The following is a 19,637-nucleotide window of genomic DNA, read 5'->3' as shown; positions in this document are numbered from 1 at the left end:
ATGCAGAGGTTGCAGTGAGCAGAGACCATGCCACTGCACTCCAGCCTGGGGAACAAGAGTGAAACTTCATCTAAAAAAAAAAGTCTCCATTTTAATTTTTAATATTGTAACTGTTGATAGATGATCCTTGTAAACAAAAGCACTTAGAGGCTTTCAATAATTTGTAAGCCCGTAAAGGGTCTTGATGTCAAAGTCACGGAGAGGTGCTGCTGTGTAGTTACCTGGTATCATTGACTTCCATGGAGCTCGGCTTTTCTCTATCTGCAAAACCACCCCAAAACTCTTACCTCCCTCAGATAGCCAAATGACAAGATTTGTGGCTGAAAGCTTTAGGATCAAAAGGTACAACCCTGTTTACCTGCACTACTTTCCCTGGCCCATGCGGGCTTCAGGCTTTTGTTGCTGTACCTGATCTCAGGGTAGACACTGGCCCTCCCTATCTACCAATGAATTTGTCCTCCCCATCTGGAGTTTTGCAAACCTTGGGTCTTTTCCTATTGCCTGCTGAAAACTGTGGTCCTTTCCAGGTGATTTCAACTGATAGAGACTCTTCCAATCATGTGGAAGAGAGAACAACCTGGTTTTAGTACAGAGGTACCTAAGGAGGGACTCATGAACCCCTGTGGTCCCAATTTGTCTGGACCAGTCTACTTTCTTTCTTCGTTAGATGTCATTGGGTCTTCTGAGTGCCTAATCTGTCTCCAGGGTGCAGGCTTTGGCTATAGGTTAAGATACACATTTTTTTTAATGAATAATATTAATTCCTTATACACATTCCATCTATTTGCTGACCTGGAATATCTGCCAAATAATTCTTCAATTGAGACCCAACCTTCTTGATCTAATGTTCCTACATGGTGTTAAGGCAGGAGAACAAGGCATAAGCAAGAGAACAGCAGGTGCAGCCAGTTCACGTAAGTAAGAGCACAGCAGGTGCAGCCAGTTCGAGGCAAGAATGGGCAGCATACAGGCCATATCCTCACCCCTGTGATAACAAGACAGAAGTTTCTACTTCAGCCTCTGATTGGCCATGGGTCAAGTCTCCACTTCAGCCTCTAATTGGTTGTGGGCCAGTCCTTCATAGGGTGTAACCAACTGGAGGCCTCTAAAGGTAATTTAGGGGTGTAACCAAATTCTTTTAGCCTAATAAAACCCTAAAGAAGGTTGCAGTTGGGAAGCTCTTGAGTTGCTTGCTTGAGCCTGTTTCTGCTCTGTGAAGTGTACGTTTAATTCAGTGAATTTGCGCTTTTATTAGTCTATTCGTCTGCTGGGTTTTTTTTCTTTGTTCTTTTGTTGCTTTGTGTGTTTTGTTCAACTCTTTGTTCAACACGCCAAGAAGTGGACAATGCATAGTCAAGACCTTCCATCCGGTAACAATGTGAGCTAGTCACTCACCATAACCTCTTTGGAAAATTGTTTGCTGTTTGGTTTGATTTGTGGCTGGTAAAATAAGCCTTTTTGTTTGATAAAATTCAGAATGGTCATTTTTTCTTAACTGTGATTTTTCTCCCTTAGCATTTAATTATGAAAATGTCCAAGTATAAAATTGGAAAAATGTTTACAGTGAACACATTTTTCCACAGCCTAGTTCTACCATTATTCTATTTGGTTTATTGTTAATTTATTCATCTATCCCTTTATCCAGCCATTCAACATAATTTTTAACTTAAATTTTACCTATAAACTCTACAAAAAATAAAGGTTTTTTTGTTTTGTTTTGTTTTAGCTAAGAGTTTTCATGTGGGAGATAAAATCTAACGTAATGACCTTTTCCCCCCAATCTTTTAAATATTTCAAAGCAAAATATTGATGTGAAAAATGCTGTTTAGAAATTCAGTGTGAGGATGGTACACTTTGGCATTTAGCAGTGTCTCTTCTTGGTGTATAGTAAGGATCTTCACATTTACTAAATTTTTCTGGAAACTTCCCAGATCCCTTAAGAAACTAACATTAAAAAGTTATTAGGAACAGCTGAATCAGCTTTAGGCCAGGGCTGAGGCCGTTGGATTTTCCTAAAGAAAAAACTTGACTCTTGCAAAGATTTAAAAAATACATAGATCTGAACTTTGGTTTTATGGTAAGAGTTAAGTTTATAGGAAACAGTAGCTTTGCTTGGACTCTTCTAATTTATTTATTTTTCACTGTACAACATCTAAGGTTTGAGAAAAATTTTAAAATGACAACAATTGTAGCCTATATTTAGTTCATAAAGGTTTATTTTCTGTGAATATTCCAATTCCCCTCAAGACTTCAGTTACAGTGATAGCTTCTTGAAAGATCTCTAAGTGTTTACATTTTGCTGTCTTCCTGGTAAGCTATTGTATACACGAACTCCTGATTTTTCTATAAAGAAAACAAAGTAAGGGGGGTGGTTTTATGACACCTGTTTCAAATTTGTTTGCTTTATTTTGCAATTAAGCGTAGAACTTACCTATCTTTTGAAGAAATAGTCACTACGTTTGGCATCCACCTGGCTGGTTAAGACTTTATATGCCAAAATTAAACTTCCTCTGTCTTTTATAGGCTGTAAATTTCAGTTTTTATGGTTTCTCCTTATAGCTTGTCTTTGCCCGTCTATCAATCCTTTTAAAAAACTTAAATGAGGTTAAAACCCAAAGAGGTAGTGGCCAGGACTGATGATCAACTCTTAACTTTGTCTGTTATGTTAGTAATACAATCTCACCTGCACGTTCAGTCTCACTTTTGATCTTTTTCTCAGCTGGGTCTTGACAATTTGAGGGATTCACAATATTTTCTTCATTTCACTGCTGTAATTCCAGATGCCAGTCACCACTGGGTCTCTAAATGTATTGTGTTTTTACATTATTTGTATGAGACAAGCTGAACTTTTTTTTACTATTCCATTTCCTAGAAAAGTAGTTTAAATGGAAATAAGAAGTATTTATCCTTCAATAATTGTGGCTTAGGAGACATACCAGTAAGAATTTCTCCATCGAAAGTACTGATTTCAAGATTCTATTCATGTTAAAGTGAGCTTACTAGATAAGAGCGGATATCGGTTTCTCTTTCTTGTGAGGAAATCTTATATTTCTAAATAACTTAGATCTGCCAAATAATTAAACAGGAAATTTACAAGATAATCATTTAGGTGGCCTTTCTATTAAATGTAACCTATAAAGCAAAAGAAAATAAATTGCCAGAAGACATGAAAATTACAGTGTAGGTATTTAACTACATAGTAAATATAAAGTACATATTTAGTTGATATTTCTCAAAAATGAAAAAGCACTCTAGCATTGTCTGTTTTTTAAAGCCATCACGAATATGCCTTTCTGATTTTTTTCTCCTCAGAGTCGATATTCAGTCCCTGTTAAGACGAACGATTACCATCAGACCACAGGATATGAGAAGTCTCTGACCATTCACATCTCCAAGTAAGCAACTTCTTTTTGATAACTTAATATTCTCTCTCTGCTCCATTGTTGCTCAATTGCAAAACAGGATATTTTATGATATTGTTTGATGGAAAATAAATGCTATTAAAGGTGAAGTACAGAATAAAACTCATTGAACTTTCAATGAGGGGACCTGGGAAAATCTTCATTCTGAGGTAGCTTGACACAGAATGTCGCAGCTTGACTCTTCATTGGATGAGTGTTATAATGGATTCACAAATTTCAGCAGGAGTAGGGAGAGGAAGGGACTGTCGGCTTTTGGTTCTGTTTATCTTTGGAAGTAGGGGTAAATGCTTCCTCTCTAATTTCTTTAGCTCTCTGTTTCTTCATCTGAAAACTAATGTGGATGGAACTAGAAGATTCCTGCTAGTTCTAAAAGTCTTTCATTTTTGATTTATTCAGAACAGGTTGCTTTATAAACACCACTCAATCTGGGCTTACGCATAATGCATTTTATGAAGAGATCATATGATTTTTTTGACTGTTAGTGTAGATAAAAGCATCAACCATTGTCTCTTTGAAAACACAAAGCACAGCTCCATATTTCCTTTAGTTAGACCCGGTGATGTATTTCTATGTTTTCTAGATGTATTTCTGTGTTTCTAGGTAGCATGTGTTTATGAACCAGTGTTTTCTACATGATAATTCTAAAGTTAATTTGATTATGTGGTTAATGGAATATGAAAAACCCGCCTCTTCCAGTTAAGCTACACAAATTGGACTAGATGTCTATGACTTTCAAGAACATGTCTTTCAAATCTTGGGAGACATAGAAGTAGAAAGTATGGGGGCTGAGAAAAGGAAGATAAAATTCTCATTAAGCTTTAAAATCTAATTTTACATCTGGGTCAAACTTGCAGTTTAAAAAAAAGTCCTGAAGTAAATAGATGCTCCTTTTCTGCTGTTATCTGAGTCTCCATATGACTAAATTATCAATTCTAGGAGCTGAACTTCCAGTCTTTTTGGACCTGAGCTTTAATGTCTCTATTACAAGTGATTTATGCATAAAATCAAAAGTGTCAGCCCTTGGGAGAAAGGAATCTGTGGTGTTGGGAAGATGTTTCATTCTGGGGTGGCATGTGGTCATGGCATTGGCTTTTCACTGGATGATTCTTGTCAAACTGCCTTCAAGTTATCAGTGTAAGTAAATAGAGGCAAAGCCTGTTGATTATTGAGTTTGTTGAGTTTGTCCTAAAAAGTAGGCATAGAGGATCCCCCTTGAGTGAAGAGTTGAAATAGTGGAGTCTTGGGCTTCAAAAGAGAACTAAAGATGACTGCGGTTGGGAGCCATATTATTTAATGGAAATTAAAAATTTTCCTACTTACACAACTGAGTGTTTTGTGTGCTATTTTCCAGAATTGTTAATACACAAAACTAAGTAACATAGGCAATCATTCCTTATCCTTTCAGAAAAGTACAGAACTAAGAAGAAAAGGTTACATCTGTCAGGCAAGATGGTACCTTTTCTATAGCCTTGCTGAACGTGTTGGCTTCTGGGGTATGTGAGATGCTTTTGTACCTTCATGTGTCACCTCTTATTGCAGCACCTGATGAAAGGGAGAACCTGGGACAAGATTCTTGGGAACGACATTAACCGTGGATCTGTCACATGTGTCAAAAAAGGTGTCTCCCTTTTCGAACACTGTCCTAAAACCACTTTCTTGAATTTGATAGTTGAAATCTTCCCAGACGACATGCTTTAGCTAAGCAAGCAGGGTGAATATGTAGGCGTCCTGCCAAATGTACCGTTGAGCAAAAATAATGAGCAAGAAGTGTTCCATTGGGACAAGAAAGCGTACATTCCCTCCTGGAATTGCTGTTAGCGGTTTGGGTATGTATGGTGGTTGAGGGGGTGAGGGAGAAGGGCGAGGACAGGTAAGGAAATGGTCAGGGAAGAAGAAAAGAGGAGAACTGTGAAAATAGATTTGACCTTTTTTCGTGGAAAGAGCTTGTACGTGATGAATGAGCTATATGACCCATTTGGGGCAGCCAAAAGCATTTAAAAAATATATCATAGAAGTGACTCAAGTGTATGATTCTCTGTTTTAACAAAGTTCTCAGAGAAACTCAGTGGTGGGGCCAAGAGAGGCAATTTCTGAGGAAAACAAACCAGTAAGAAGGCGACATAATGAGCTGCTTAACAGAAGGTGGGGAAGGTGAGTGATCACGTGAAAGAAAAGCAAGTTTGGTCAGGCGTTATGCCTCCTTGAAAAAGTTGGCAGTTTTGAGGAGGCTCATATTGGAAGGTGAATGACAGGGCATCTGAACGCTGTTGGATTCAGCACCGAGGTTTCTGTAAGGACTAAGAACCCGTCGTTTCAATCTGCATGGAGTTCTCTGTTCTTTTTCTATAATTATATCGTTCTTCAAAGTGGAAGCCAAGTATGCTGTGGAGATGTCTGAGGAAGAAAACCTGAACAATCTCCACAGGAATGAACCATTTAAAATGAAAGGATCTTTGATCCTAATTTTCAGATCATTTCACTCCTATTAAAATGTTCTCTGAAGAGGTGACATGAGGTATTTAAGCGCTTCCCCTGAGGTGGTGAGGCTCCTTTCCGAGAGGAGAGTTGAGGTGGTGAAGGTAGTGGTGCATGGAGTTTGCTGGCTGAGGCAGAGAAGGAAAGACAGCAGGGTTAGTCTCTAGTTTGAGGTGGGGAGTAACTTCCCTGGTATGGTTTGGCGGTGTCCCCACCCAAATCTCATCTTGAATTCCATAGTGTTGTGGGAGGAACCCAGTGGGAGGTAACTGAATCATGGGGGCAGGTCTTTCCCATGCTGTTCTTGTGATGGTGGATATGTCTCATGAGTTCTGATGGTTTTATAAGGGGGATTTGCCCTGCACAAGCTTTCTTCTCTATTCTGCCACATGTGAGACTTGCCTTTCAGCCTCATGAAACTGTAAGTCCATTAAGCTTCTTTCTTCTGTAAGTTGCCTAGTCTCTGGTATGTCTTTTTCAGCAGCATGAAAACAGACTAATACATTTCCCAAAGGGGCTTCTCTAGGGTCTCAGATGAGGGGATTCTTGAGGATTAAGACAAAGTACTTCTGAGGACTGTTTCCAGGCTCTTGAGTTGAATATGCATTCTTAGAAGCTGCCCTGGGGTAAGAAAGTGAGGAGAAAAAAAAAAAAAAAAAACAATGGGTTCATGTCCTTTGTAGGGACTTGGATGAATCTGGAAACCATCATTCTCAGCAAATTGACACAAGAACAGAAAGCCAAACATCATGTGTTCTCACTGATAGGTGGGTGCTGAACAACGAGAACACGTGGACTCAGGGGAGGAGCATCACACACATTGGGGAAGTAGGGGAGAGACAGTGGGGGGTGGGAAGGAAGGGGAGGGTGGGGAGGGATAACATGGGGAGAAATGCCAGATATAATATGCACCTAAAGTAAAATAAATAAATTTAAAAAGAAAGCGAGGAGAGGAAAAGCAGGGGTGGAGCAGGACTCTAACCAGAGCATCTCTGCTTGCCTGTTCTTTACATTCGGCTTCCCTGTGCAGTTTCATATGCTAAGGGTTAACACATGTCGTGGATGCTGTGGACATTTGCTTTTTGGATCAAGGCACTCGTTTCCCAGCTGCAAGGGAAGAGCAATGCCTGATTTTGGCTGAGATCCAATTATAGGGGTAGCTCACATCCGATGATGGAGATCTAGTCCCCAACCTCAATTCAGAAGATCACAGAAGGGCCAACCCAGCTTGAGAGCTCCTTCAGGGACTGGCAGAGACCTGTGTCGAAGCTGCCTCACAACTCACCTTCTTCCTCTGCCCAGCCCGTTTCCCTCATTCCCTTCCAGATGTCAGTCCTGAGTACCTTCCTAGTAAGCCACATGCGCACTGATTTCTAGCTGACAGTGTTTCCCAGGACGTGGTACTGGTGGGTGGAGGGGGTGGCTGGCAGCAGATAAAACACATGAAAATGACTGGACAAATAATGCTGCAGTTCTTTGACACCCAGTATGTTCTTTTATTCAAGAAATATTTACCAAGAGCCCATTATGTGCTAAGAACTGTGATCTGTTAACTCGACAGTAGAAGACTCAGGGTACAGTGAATAAACCTGAATTTCTTCCCGGTCTGTTTGGAATCGCCACCCGTATACAACCTTAGAGCACTGTACTCTGGTAGCTGAAGTTCAAATCTGTCTATAAGTGTGTTTTTATGGTCCATGCAGTGGTTTGAATATTTTGATTTCTTTACAGATTATTAAGGAAATTTCACATAAAATCAAGATTCTGGATGCTTTCAGAAATAGGTCTTGTGTGGTTTTTTGGCCACATAAGACCTGCACTTGAGGAAGAGACAATCATCTGGAGCTAATTCATGCCTGTCCTAAAAACCAGTACCCATTCTAGTTTGCCACAGTCCCCTCCATGCCCAATTACATCATAGCTGGCCTACTTTATTTCTAGGGCTCTGTAGGTATTCCAATTTGTGACCTCTTTCTCAATCACTATGTTCTGAAGTGTTTCTCCCGAGCTCCAGACCATTCCTAATGATCTTGGTTGAAGATTTGGGGCTTTGTACTGAGAGCTCACCTGTCCATGTGAGGTGGTCTCAAAACTCTCTAATAGTTTTTTGAAGTAGAACACAGCATTACAAAAAATTATCTTCATTCCTCACTCATGTTTTTAAGAAAGTTATCCAGTGTGTACATATCATTAAGCACAGGTACCATTACAGAATTCGTATGTTGACTCTATTCTCACAGCTCAATGTTTGCTTTCAATAGCAGGAAACAAGCAGAGGGAGAGGTGGGGTGTTCTTGTGACAAGCACACGATCAAAACCCATTTCTTCTGACCCCTATCAGTGCTGTGGCTTCCAGTCTATCTTGACTCCGGGATTTTATCTCTGCATAAATGTAGATGCAGCAGGAGCTGAGCTTGAAAATAATTCTTCTGCTGAGAGATACAGCCTTGTTCTGGTAAAGTTAAGGCATTGACCATTATCTGGAATATTCACAGAAATCTTTGGCACTGGATCCAAGATAGGTTAAGACACCAATAAGAGGAGAAATGATTTCTACTGTAAATCCAGCACCTGCTAGCTTTCCAGATCACTCCCTCTTGTATCCAGATTTCAGGGATTTCTCAACCCCAACAAGATCCTCCATCCATTGATCCGACCCTTTTTGCTGTCTTTCATCACCCTTATACTTCCTGTCTGAATCAGTTTACATTTCATGGCAGGTCATTGGAACTACCCTCTTGTGTTAAGTCTCAATCCTTTGCCCCTTTCTACCCACATTGTTCTTGCCTGCCAAAGGCTCAATGTCTGGTTAGTTTGGGCTCTTAGTCTTTTCTACCCTTACACAGGTTCAGCTAAATGTGGTTGCAGGAAAATAACCACTCAGAACCCGTGAAGTTGAGAGTGAGCTTGGAGGGAGTGAGGAATTCAGGGATAACCCCTCTTCTACCTCATGTCACCAAAGGCAGGAGTAGAGATGGGCTTAAAACTTGTCCCCTCCTACCCAGACTTACCTCCTGCCCCCAATATGAATAATATAAACTCACAGTCGTATATAGAATTTCCTAATGAGACATGTTAATAGTATTAACCATCCGCCTTGGGAACGTCAAGGCTGTTGTGATCATACCCTGTATCCATCCCCACAGGTAGCACAGAATTCCTCATCCCCCCCACTCTAATCATAAGTTACTTCCTTTCACATCACCTGCCTCTGTCCCCAGCTCCTAACATTCTGCTGCCCTCTGGATCTCCCAGCTAGTTATCTGCAACCTCCTCTCTGACAGTGACTTACCTGCCTGCTCTAACTGAAACCTGTCCGAGTCTTGAAATCACGGCATCCTCCCTGGCAGGCTCCTCAGGTGGTGGCCATTTTCTTTCCCACAGCCCTCATCTCAGTGGGCCTGGATATGGGACTTTTACTCCTATTGTCACTTCCAGATCATGCTTTCTTCCTTAAAACCTTTCAATAGAGTGTCAGCTAAAGAACGGTAGGGTTCACAAATCTGAAGAAAAGAGCTTTATTTCTTCAAAGGGGTGTGGCCTGCATGGTGGCCATTCTGACAGGCTGGGGAGCAAAACCTGCAGCCAGAAACATACTTTAAGTGGGGTGCAAGGGGAACGGGCATGTATGCTGAGCAGGGTGGCCGAATAAACATATTCATGAAGCAATAGGAGTCACGAATGTTCGTGAAAGGAGAAATATGCACATGTGCAGTGGAGTTTCATGGTTTTGTGTGGGTCCCGTGTACAAAGAAAAAAGGCATTAGCATGATCAAAGATGGAGTTTTTTACTTTCTGGTGTCAAAAGGTGAATTAGAGGACACCAAAACCCTCACTGTGCATTCTCTGTAGACTGCCAGAACCACTCTGGTCCGCATTTTTATCAGGCAAAAAAGACGGGGCCATGTCAGGCGGTTGTTTAACCTCAGCCATGGAGTCTTTTGAAAGAGCTGCTGTCTTTAAAGCCCTTAGGGAAGAAAGCTCACTCAAGGTAAGCCAGGGAGGGGGGCATAATGAGTTGTGTCTGGCACCCCCATCTCATCATGGCCAAACTTTCAAGGTTATTCTGGAGTCCCCTGAGCCGGGAGAAGGCCCATTCACTTGGTTGGGGGGCTTAGGATTTTATTTTTCTTTTTCAGGAGTTTGAGACCCCATGTCTGCTCCAGCAGGGACCATCCCATGCAGTCTGTGTACCATGTCCTCAGACTATCCAACCCATCAGATTTCAGCTCCTGGCTCACTGTTCTCCAGCTGTGTTCTTGTCAAAATTCTGGTGATTTCAATATTCACAGAATCCAACCATGTCTCATCACCTCTGTGGCTGCTCCCCTAGTGCAAGCTTGTCCCATCTCTAGGTGATTTCAATAGCCTCTATTTTTTTTTTTTGTTTCTGCCCTTGTGCCTTTACGGCTGTATTTTCAACACAGTGTGCAGGGTGAACTCCTAAACTACCTACGCTAGACTATGACATTGTCACTTTCCAATTTTGTTCTTATCAAAACTATGGTGATTTCGGTACTTTAGCTATTCGAAATTTTCATCTCTTCTCTCCCAACGATCCTGTCCTCAGCCATGCTCACTTTAGAAGGTACCACTGCCAATAAAACATCTCTGTAATAGCAATTTGAGTATTCTCCAGCCATCACCTGCCAGCTTTCCAGTTCGCCTCCTCTACTCTCCTTATCTGAAAGATTCCTCAGCCCCAACAAGACCTACCACCCACACTGATCCTCCCAGCTTTTTGCTATCCTTCATCACTCTCATCTTCATTTTTTAACCAGGTTAGATTTCATGGCTGCTTATAATCACTCCGGAGTGAGCTCTCCACTCCTTCATCTCTTCTTGCCCTTACTGTTCTTGGACAGCAAGATGCTGGCATGGCTTACTTTCTTATCTCCTTCACTTCTCTGCTAAAATATTCTCTCACTGAGGCCTTCCCTTCCCACACTTCATAAGAGAACACGTGTCTACCAACCCCCCTCCCTTTATGTCTGTTACCACAACTTGATACATTATATATTTGCTTACTTTTGCTTACTTCGCTGCAGTTCCTCTGCAACTAGAATGTAAGCTCCCTCAGGACTTGTATTCACTGCTTTAACTCTAGAACCTAGAACAGTGCCTGGCACACAGCAAGTACCCCATTAATATTTGTCAAATAACAAATGAATGTAATTTATATGGCATGTTAACCAAAGGTTGCTAATGATCTGAGCCACCTGACTGTGGCTGTCCTTCATCTCCATTAGCAGTGCTGTGGAGTTACCTGCAGAACACATCCCAGAAAGTAGGCGTACATCTTTATTTTATCTTCTTCAAATCAAAGTCAGCTCTTTTGAGGGATTTGAACCTTCTAGCATATACCAATTACCTTGTCTCTCAGTCAACTACAGTCTGTTCTTGATAGACCTTTGCAAATTTTTTCATTCATTTTTCTTTTGATGACCTTCAAACACTTCCAAGAGGGTACATTCATAATTTTGATCTATAGTCATGTTAGGTCTGAAAAAAGCAGCACTTTGGACAACAAACAGCTGATATACTTGGAGATCTTTTATCTAGGTCATTTGATAAATCATCAAGCTCTCTAAACAAATAGCAGTTGGGACGAAAGATCTGCCTGTAACCAAGGTGTAGCCTTGAGAATATAATGATAGGAAGAGGCCAGGGGCTCTAAAAGAATGGGGTCCAGTCTTAGACAAATGCCACTAAGTTCAAAAGTAAATAGAAACCTCCCAGAGCAAGGACATCCTGTATGCTTAGGAGAGCCATTGGTTAAAGCATTCCAGCAGGACAGGCTCAGTGAAAAGGAGGCAACCCAGTCCTGGCAGGTCTCTTCCAGAGGTGAGCAAATGCGGGATAAATCCCAAACACACTAAATTGGACCACTGAAAAACAGACGCATTTCAAGTGGAGATAAGCCTGCATGAGACATAATGAAACTCATAATTAGAAAAAAAGGATGAATAGGCAAAAATGCCTACTCCCCTGAGGAGAAAATGACATTGTCCCTCTTAGAAACATTTATTTGGATGTGATTATCTTCCAGAAACGGGTTTTCTGGAGCTTAGGCAAAGGCTTCACTTGGCTTGATCTCAGAGTTAATCTTGAGCTATGTTCAGACTCCTTACTGCTGGGTTGAAACATTTATTTTTAAAATGTGGAAGAAGAGTCTCTTGTTAGAACACAAATAGCTACGCCAGGTTCCCCTGGCATGAGCACTGAGCTTTTCTAACAGAAGAGAATACAGACATACATTTAATTACAGAAACTAAAAAATGTAATCAGGTCTTAAATAATTACGTGATCTCATCTGCTTATTGACGAACTGAATCCCGATTGTTCATTTCGTTTATTCTAGCCTTTTCCTTAAAAGATCTTAAAACAACTACGGGCTCCTTAATCTGTAACCCCCTCTATCAGTCGTCTACTACTTATTCCCTCTTCTCATTGAAGCGTTTCAGAACTGCAGCCTACACCGCTTGTCTCTTCATAGCACTTTCCCTAGGTTGGCAATAAACAGCCGTTTGGATCATGGTTTGATTAACAGCTGGCCTTTCACACTGGAATGTGAGCATTATGAGAGTCTGAGCCATGCTTCACTTTGTTCAGTTTTTTTTTTTTTTTTTTTGAGACAGAGTCTCGCTCTTGTTACCCAGGCTGGAGTGCAATGGCGCGATCTCGGCTCACCACAACCTCCGCCTCCTGGGTTCAGGCAATTCTCCTGCCTCAGCCTCCTGAGTAGCTGGGATTACAGGCACATACCACCATGCCCAGCTAATTTCTGTATTTTTAGTAGAGACGGTGTTTCACCTTGTTGACCAGGATGGTCTTGATCTCTTGACCTCGTGATCCACCCGCCTCGGCCTCCCAAAGTGCTGGGATTACAGGTGTGAGCCACCACGCCCGGCCTGTTCACTGTTTTTGTACCCTGTGTCTTGTGCTGCATGTGCACAAGAATGGTACTTGGTAAATAGTTGTTGACTTAGTGACTAATAACTGGGCTCAGCACTGTCTTGAATAATAATACATTTTCTCCACTAGAACTCTCTCTTTGCCTAATGCCAGTTTCATCTATGGATGCAAAAGTTGCCTTTGTGCATCAAGTGAACTACTTGTCTCTGATGATAGTGCTGGAGAAGAGTTTGAGAGAGGGTCATACTATTTTTTTCCTTAACATTCTCATGAAATAAATAGGCCTTAAAGCATCTTGGTTTAATAGCCTATTAAATATTCCTACTGCATAAATTTTTCATCTTGACACATTTCTTCAATATATTTTTAGTCCATACTTCTTTGGAGTGTGTTTTTAAAAACTGTATTATATCTATTCTTAGTTGATTTTGACCCAGATTTTAAATATTTGGTGTTTGTCTCAATAAAGCGGGACTGTTTTTTCTCAATCCTTCCACCCACCCCTAGTCTGTTTTATTTGTCTACACTTGCTTTTTTGTGTAGAACTAATGTTCGAAAACTTATTTTGTCTTAGGTGTTCAGCTAAGAATTTTGTTTTTCCGGTTAGTTCATATAATACACAATGCAATTCTGTGATAGGGTTCTATTATTATTTCCATCCTACAAATGGGGAAACTGAGGCTTAGAGTGTTATTACCTGGCTCCAGGTCAAATATTTAATGAGTGGTGGAGGAGATTCTGGTTCCAGAAGACAACCATTTTGCCAGCTGTACAAATCTAAATGACTTTTAGACAGTTTGTTTTAACATGTGTGTTGCTGGTATAACAAACCCATTATCAGCTTTTATACTGTGATGATTTAGTGTTTCAGTGTTCGAGACAAATAGTAAAGTGTTTGCTTATACTTTTTTTTTTTTTTGAGATGGAGTTTTGCTCTTGTTTCCCAGGCTAGAGTGCAATGGCACGATCTTGGCTTATCACAACCTCTGCCACCTGGGTTCAAGCGATTCTCCTGCCTCAGCCTCCTGAGTAGCTTGGATTATAGGCATGTGCCACCACACCTGGCTAATTTTACATTTTTTTTTGGTAGAGATGGGGGTTCTCCATGTTGGTCAGGCTGGTCTTGAACTCCTGACCTCAGGTGATCCACCCGCCTCAGCCTCACAAAGTGCTGGGATTACAGGTGTGAGCCACCATGCCCGGGGCCTGCTTATTTATATTTTTAATCCCTTAAAATGTAAATAGATCATATTTTTGTCAGGAGCTTTTTAAATGCAAGCATACAAATCCCTCTCACATAAGTTCATTCATGTACAATATCTGATACCTAAACGGTTACTCCACTGCTCTGTCTCTCAAATTCCCATTAGGGAGGTAATGAAATAAAGTAGAGGCCGGAGCTAGAAGACTTGTTCTCTGGTGCTTCGAGTGACTCTGAATCCAGTTCCCTTTCTTTGTCTTGATGACAAAATGATCTTTTCTTTCCCGGAATCATTTTTAGCCAGTTGTATTCCTCTAACGTTGATGCTTCTATGGCAGGTTCCTTAGAGTAGAGGACCTTTAAGGAGGTGAAGGAAAAAAACTAAATAAACAAAGAAACACTTGTACAAAAAGAGAATGCTTTTTGTTTTGCTTGTAAAATCTACCTTTATTTATTGAAGTAATGCATTTTGTCAGTTCTTGGTTGTTAACTGTTGGCTGAAGGAATATTCAACTTTTTCATTCATATTTCATGGCTGGAGCAAATTTTGCTCTGTGGGAAGTAGACATTCTCTTGGGTGGAAGCAGAGAGTAGCTGAGTGAGGCTGCCTTTCTTATTGTCTCTGTGATGGAGAGCCAATGGGCCCTGCCTATGGTGTTTGCCCACAAATCATGGTTTCTTCTGGCCTGAGGTCACTTTGAGTAAGAAGAGTGAGGAGTTTCATTAGCCATACTAATGAAATATGAATGATGATAATGGGCAACATCAAGGTGCAGCTGCTGATTTGATAGTCACAAAAATCAAATTTCTCTGTTCAGAAATCCGGCAATCAGGAATGTGAAGGTTGGCATCACGGTCCTATAAGCACAACAGAGAGGTCAAGGGGACAGAAGGGAGCTGTCCTCTATCACTTGGAGCTTATTTTTAAAAAGTGTTTCCTGAGTTTGCCAACCCCTTATCTAGGTGACTTAAATGAACTTCTTGAAGTGGAATGTAAAATTAGACAGTGATGCATGAATATAGAAAGGACATTTGAGCGTTATTGAAAAATCCAACATTATTACAGTAGAAAAAGCAAGAGGATATTTGAGGATCATCCCTTACATTTCAGGATTCACAACCTCCAGCTCCCTGGGCTCCCTCTACTTAGAGGTAACTCTTGAGTCTCCCTTTGGGTACCTAAAGTGATACTTGTATTTTAGAAAGATGATATCACTTTCTGCTGTCTTTGAACTCTCCAATGGGCAGCCATGCCTCTGATGTCTGGTCAGAAGTCAGCGAGGGGTCCTTCTAGCTATTTATTTTGAGGTGAAAGAGAAATAAACATTGCCAAATACTATCCCATGGGACATCTCCCTAGCTCACAAACTCATAAATATACTTAAAAGCATACTGACAATAGAGACATAAATTTTGTTGAGACACATGTTGGATGGAAAACATTTTATATGTCAAAAATGCCTCCTTGTACTTATCTATCCAAGAGGAAAAAAATCTTAGAAAAGCATATTTTCACAGATAGGTATATCTTTCAAGCTAAAGGCAACATAATTCTTATCTCATGGTCATAAGGTACCTTCACACCTACCCACCCCACAACAAACTTTGGGTATATGTATGTGTGTGTATATGTGTGTATGCATTTTCTTTAATAAGGGTCTCAAGCATTTTCTGTTCTGAAGAAGTCCAGCTTTTTAATCTCTGACTGGAATCAACCTGTAAATTAAGCTTTGAGATTTTCAGAACCAATTAGTATGTACGAAGTGGTACCTGATACATAGCAAAAGCTTAAATGCTTGTTGAAAGAATGAAGGTCTGAGCTCATGGGAATAGATTCTCCTTTGTTTAAGCACTCTAAGAGCTATGAGTCTAGACCTGAACATTTCTACCTATTATTTATAGCTCTAGTGACCAAGAGAAATTTGTTACAGGCATTTTCAGGAGGTTTTCTCAAGTTAATGTTTTGGAATTAGAGTAACTGTAAGTGAGCACACTCCTAAATTCTCATGACTTCATTGTGGCCTTCAGAGTATATTGCAGTCACCTGGGGTATCCTTAAGGATGCATTGTTGTTGCATAGTTAGACACTTTGTAAGATGGCAGAGAATGTGCTGGATAATTGGCTGAAACTGTTAAATTATGAAGACAAGCATCCTGCACCATACACACCATGTATAATGTGTCAAGTCGTCCACAGATAATTGAAATCTGGATTATGTGTGCAGGTTTTATAGCGGCCATAATCTCTTGTTTTGACATTTGAGACAGGAAAATGCCTCCTGTATAACGAGAATTACTAGTTACCAAAGCCTTATATGCAGGAAGGCAACATTTTGACTAAAAATGTACCTAAAAATATGGATAATTCAAAATCTGGTATATTTTATTTTAGAGAGCCTGTTACCCCAATTAATAGAAAAAATATAAAATAAACCCAACAAGCATCTTCCCTGAGCTGCTGAAGAATATATCAATTCTACCAGGTATTTTAAAATATTTTGAGAGAATTGTAGAGATAGATTAACAGTTGGTTTATTAAGTTTTCATTGATTTATCGGCACCTAAATATCCCTTCTCTTCCCCCACGGTGCTGATAAACCATAGCAATGCAGCTGAGAGTGTGAGAGGGGCAGCTAATGGCACATCAACTACTGTTTCCTGACAGTTGTGTGTTTGCCTCAGATAATTGGTTCAAGTTTCTTGCCTCATTATAAGATAATATCTCCTCAGAGATCTCAGGGAACATGCTCATTTTTTTCCCCAAATTGCATTAAATCACATAAAGATTTTTCCCTGTAAAGATTAGCTTCTAGGAGGAATGGTTAACTATCAGGAAGCTGTACGTTAGCCTGTGAAGTTACTGCTGCTCCGAATAAAAAGCAAACAATGGAAATGTGAAACCAGCAGCCTTCACTGCAGATGAGCAGGGGCAGAGATATGATTGAAAAGAAACAAGGCTGCTTTCCTAATGTAAATAAGCCCAGCCCGAAGAAAGAAAGCTGCTCCTTGACTGAGAGGCGGAGGTGTCTGGCTAGTTGCACTAAACCTTATTGATCTGACAAAATGGTTAAATCGATTCCCAGACATTGCAGTGCCTTTAAGTCAAAGCAACATGTTCCTTCTATTTTGTTATGGGTCAATGACATCAAATTGGCCCTTATTAGAACTCCACATGTAATATTCAAATCAAAAGGAAGCTTGTAATTATTTTCAGAATTTATTTACCAAAAATTCAACTTCTGTTGAATCAGTCAAGATATTTCAGGCAGTGGTACAACTTCTGTAATTATTTGGCTGATTGATTCTCTTCTCCACTTCAGTCAGTTTGTCTGATGATACATCTGGTAGATTTCCAATATCTACACATTCCTGCTACGACCTCCATGCAGCCTGTTTAAGGAATAAATAGAGAGGTATATAAATGACTATTTAATAGGTATCTTTGAGAACAGGAAATTAGGCAGAGATATTTTAGTGTATCTTCTACTTTTAAACAGTATTATTCCCTTCTTTTGGATAACTACAGGTTTGAATTCATATCCTTTTCTGTTCTTACAACAATAACAACAACTCATTTTACTGAAAAATTACTTCCCAGTAAAAAAGTTTTCAGGGTGGTCACAGTAATTCATACTTGTAATCCTTTTTTTTTTTCTTCCCAAAGGCTTTCATTTTTATTGTCTTAGTAGAATTCCATTGCTTTCAGAGAATTAGTTTTTATTTAATTTAGTTTATTTATTACACTTTAAGTTCTGGGGTACATATGCAGATCATGCAGGTTTGTTACATAGGTATACACATGGCATGGTGGTGGTTTGCTGCATCCATCGCCCCATCATCTACATTAGGTATTTCTCCTAAGGCTTTCTCTCCCCAATCCCTCACCCACTGCTATTCCTCCCCAGCCTCCTAACCCCCAGGCCCCAGTATGTGATGTTCCCCTCCCTGTGTCAGTGTATTCTCATTTTTCAACACCCACTTATGAATGAGAACATGCAGAGTTTGGTTTTCGGTTCTTGTGTCAGTTTGCTGAGAATGATGGTTTCCAGTTTCATCCATGTCCCTGCAAACGATATGAACTCATCGTTTTAATGGCTGTGTAGTATTCCACAGTGTATGTGTGCCACATTTTCTCCCTTCCTTACGCCTTAAACAAAAATTAACTCTAGATGGATTAAATATTTAAACATTAGGCCTAACACCATAAAAACTCTAGAAGAAAACCTTGGCAATACCATTCAGGACATAAGCATGGGCAAGGACTTCATGACTAAAACACCAAAAGCCTTGGCAACAAAAGCCAAAATAGACAAATCAGATCTGATTAAACTTAAGAGCTTCTGCACAGCAAAAGAAACAATCATTAGAGTGAACCAGCAACCAACAGAATGGGAAAAAGTTTTTGCAATCTAGCCATCTGACAAAGGGCTAATATCCAGAATCTACAGAGAGCTTACACTAATTTACAAGAAAAAAAACCCCATCAAGAAGTGGGCAAAGGATATGAACAGATATTTTTCAAAAGAAGACACTTATGCAGCCAGCAAACATATGAATTGAAAGCTCATCATCACTGGTCATTTGAGAAATGCAAATCAAAACCACATTGAGATATCACCTCACACCAATTAGAATGGCAATCATTAAAAAATCAGGAGACAACAGATAGTGGAGAGGATGTGGACAAACGCTGACACTGTTGGTGGAAGTGTAAATTAATTCAACCATTGTGGAAGACAGTGTGGCAAGGAACTAGAAATAGAAATAACCATTTGACCCAGCAATCCCATTGAAGGATATATACCCAAAGGATTATAAATCATTCTATTATAAAGACACATGCACATGTATGTTTATTGTGGCACTGTTCACAATAGCAAAGACTTGGTACCAACCCAAATACCCATCAATCACACCTGTAATCCTAATTCTTTGGGAGGCCAAGGTGGGAGGATTGCTTCAAGGCAGAAGTTTGAGATCAAAATGGACAACAAGACCTCTGTCTTTGCAAAAAAAATAATAGTTGGGGAGGTGGTTGGTGGCACATGCCTGTAGTTCTAGCTACACAGGAAGCTGAGGTGGGAAGATTGCTTGATACCAGGAATTCAGCATCACAGTGAGCTATGATCATGCCACTGCCCTCCAGCCTCGGTGACAGAGCAAGACCATGTGTGTGTGTGTATGTGTGTTTTCAACCCTCCCTTCACAAAAATTTGAAACATCCTTCTAATTTTCTAGTTTTGAAGTGTAGGATACTATATTTGCACATTGGCAGCACAATATAATTACAAATCTGGAGAGAAAGTAGCATGTATACGTCTTGCTTGAAAGAATTTTACAACCTTCTGTGAGTACTGCATACTGGAAAAGCAAATTACTATTTTTAGGAAATTTGCTTTCAAATTTGTTTGATCACAGTTGTTCCAAGAATGTAGAAAATATCACAGTGCAGACATTTGAGGAGTGCCCTCCCTGGTTGGAACAGAGGCAGCCAGAGATAATTAAAAATACCAAAAGACAACACTTGAATTAGAAAGGACCCATGCGAAATTGGATATAATAATGAAATATAAATTAATACATAAAATGTTATTATATGAACAAGAGTGAAATTCAGATATTAG

General features: G+C 40.1%; 1 protein-coding gene and 1 long non-coding RNA gene across 9 annotated transcripts in view; one reads left to right on the top strand and one right to left on the bottom strand.

Moving 5' to 3' along the window:
• Positions 1-19,637, top strand: part of NEBL (nebulette) — a 695,182-nt gene that overhangs the window by 479,887 nt on the left and 195,658 nt on the right. For all 6 annotated transcript variants that reach the window (XR_013519570.1, XR_013519569.1, XR_001913033.4 and 3 more), the window contains one exon: positions 3,313-3,395. The gene's annotated coding sequence lies outside the window, so the exon portion shown is untranslated. The remainder of the gene's footprint in view (positions 1-3,312; positions 3,396-19,637) is intronic.
• Positions 12,032-19,637, bottom strand: part of LOC118155268 (uncharacterized) — a 43,278-nt gene continuing 35,672 nt past the window's right edge. For all 3 annotated transcript variants that reach the window (XR_004745523.3, XR_008473167.2, XR_013519572.1), the window contains 3 exons: positions 17,239-17,403; positions 14,459-14,871; positions 12,032-14,370 (listed from right to left, as the gene is read on the bottom strand). This is a non-coding gene — a long non-coding RNA (uncharacterized LOC118155268). The remainder of the gene's footprint in view (positions 14,371-14,458; positions 14,872-17,238; positions 17,404-19,637) is intronic.

This window comes from Callithrix jacchus, chromosome 7 (genome assembly GCF_049354715.1).
Source record: "Callithrix jacchus isolate 240 chromosome 7, calJac240_pri, whole genome shotgun sequence".
Lineage (NCBI taxonomy): Eukaryota > Metazoa > Chordata > Mammalia > Primates > Cebidae > Callithrix > Callithrix jacchus.
The sequence above is the reverse complement of the archived record's forward strand: the minus strand, read 5'-3'. Positions and strand labels throughout refer to the sequence as shown.